This window comes from Neomonachus schauinslandi, chromosome 9 (assembly GCF_002201575.2).
Source record: "Neomonachus schauinslandi chromosome 9, ASM220157v2, whole genome shotgun sequence".
NCBI classification, from domain to species: Eukaryota; Metazoa; Chordata; class Mammalia; order Carnivora; family Phocidae; genus Neomonachus; species Neomonachus schauinslandi.
In genome coordinates, this window is record NC_058411.1 from 136898517 (window position 1) to 136900792 (window position 2276).

A 2276-nucleotide genomic window follows, 5' to 3' on the forward strand; every position below is an offset into this window, starting at 1 on the left:
ACACACACACACACACACACACACACACACACACACACACACACACTATTTTATATCACACAATTGTGATTTTTAGAGGCATGGTGGAGTTATTTAAGACTTTTTCAACTTGTTCTCTTATTGATCTGATTATAAAAATAATACATGTCATAAAAACTCAAACACTACGGAAAAAGTATGAAATGAAAGTCCCTTTGGGGCGCCTGGGTGGCTCAGTCAAGTCAAGCGGTTGCCTTCAGCTCAGGGCATGATCCTGGGGTCCTGAGATCGAGCCCCGAATTGGGTTCCCTGCTCAGCGGGGAGTCTGCTTCCACCTCTGCCTCTCCACCTTGCTTGTGCTCTCTCTCTTGTTCACTCACTCTCTCTAATAAATAAAATCTTTCCTGAAAGAAAAAGAAAGAGCCTTCTAGTCACTGTGAGAATTATTATGAAAAAAAGAGTCAGAATAACATGATATTTTCCCAAAAGCAGGCCCTCTCCCAGCTCCCCTAGTCCAGTGAATGGCCCAGCTACTCTCCTCCTATCAGGAACCAGAAACCTGAGAGTCTTCCTTGATACCTTTCCCTCCGCCCCCTGATCAGTCAACAAACTCTGGAGGTTTTCTCTCCTACTAAATAGCCCTCTAATCTTCCACTTATCTCTATCACAACCTGCCAGTACCCTTATCCAAACTTTTATAATTTCATGTCTGCGATACTATACCAGTTTCCTACCTAAACCCACTCCTTGCAACAGCCAATCATCTTTTCAAAATGCTTTTGTGACCACGTCCTTTCCCCTACTGGTTAAAACAGGATGGTATCTTCCCACTGCTGTTTATGATCAGAATCAAAATCCTTAACATGCCAATCAGGGACTCAGAAGGTCTCAGCTCTGCCTCTCCAACCCCATTTTTTCCCATTAACTCTAACCATTTCTTCAACAAGGATCCTACCTCCTGCCTCAGAAGCTTGGCACTTGCTGTTAAGTGAAATCTAAAAAAGCTCTTCTCCTCCCTTTGCTAACTCCAATTTCAGACATCAACCTAATTATCTCTTCCTCAGAGAAGTCTTCTTTCACCTCCCCCTTAGCTAAAACACCAACCTAAGAGCCATATCTTGCCTTCACAACACCTGTCATGCTTGCAACTTTGTCTCTGCATTTTACTCCTACCTGTGGCACTAGATGGTGAGCTCCTGACCAGTACACATATTCTGTCCGCCCCATCACCGTACTGGAAACATCTTAAACCTCATTTCCTGTACGTTGGACCTGCCTCACTCCAAGTTCTTTGCCAACTGAGGTATCCACAGGGGCTGTTCCCTCTGCCTAGGACGTCTTTCCCCAAGCCATTGCATAATTTCTCAAGTTGCAGCCTAAGTGTCATCTCCCCCAGGAAGTCTTCCCTGATCATTCTCTCCAAAGCAGGCCTCCCCATTACTTTCTCTGTCTTCTTCATAGTCACTGCCACAATGTGCATACCTACTTTTACTTGCATGGCTGTGTTTAATGATGGGAGTCCCCCACTACACCGTACTCCCTAGACAGGAAGCAACCATGTCCACTTCGGTCACCACAGTTTTCTCAGAGCCTAGCAATGGGGCTGGCCCCTCGTATGCGTTCGGTACGTTATTTATGAATGAAAGAAGAAAGCCTGGCTGAAGGGGGCCACAAGCTTGTCGTGTGGTACTAAGCAAGTCCTTTCCCCCTTGCTGCGTCTCAGCTTCCCCACGACGGTCGGTGCACACACCCCTCAATAAGTTGTGACGGCTTCCAAAGCGGTAAGGGGATACCGAGGGGCGGGCGCACACACCCAAGCGGGCGCCCCCGGAAAGAGAAGCCCGGGGCGGGGCCTCAATGGGAAGGGAACGCTCAGGGAGGGCGGGGGCCGCGGGGCCTCGGCGTCTCGCGGGGAGCAGTCGGGAACCCGGGGAGGCCTCGAGGAAAGCCTGACGAGCTTGGAGGCTGGCCCAAGAAAGGAGAAGTCCTCACCTGTACGGTCCTGGTTCAAAGGGCCGGGTAGAGAGAGCCCCCGGCCTGCTCGGCGCGAGCCTCCCCCAGCCCCGCCCCCGCCATGCCTCCGGCCCCGGCGCCCGCGGCTGCAAGTCCCCGCTTCCGCTTGCCACCGGAAGTGCGGCGCAGCGAGAAGAAAAGGGGAAGAGAGCGCGGCGGCGTCAGCGGACACTGAGAGTATTACAGCGCTCCCTGGTGCCCGGAGGGGGGAATCGAAGCCACAGGGGCCCAGGAAAAAACCGAAAGCCCTAACCTGGGCATGTCAGTGATCTCTTAAGGTAATG

The 2276-nt window shown here is 51.2% G+C and overlaps 1 protein-coding gene across 1 annotated transcript in view; it reads right to left on the reverse strand.

The window, feature by feature from the left end:
• Positions 1–2045, reverse strand: part of DET1 (DET1 partner of COP1 E3 ubiquitin ligase) — a 21506-nt gene extending 19461 nt beyond the window's left edge. Inside the window, exon 1 of the mRNA XM_044918034.1 lies at positions 1972–2045. The gene's annotated coding sequence lies outside the window, so the exon portion shown is untranslated. The remainder of the gene's footprint in view (positions 1–1971) is intronic.
• Positions 2046–2276: the final 231 nt, after the last annotated feature.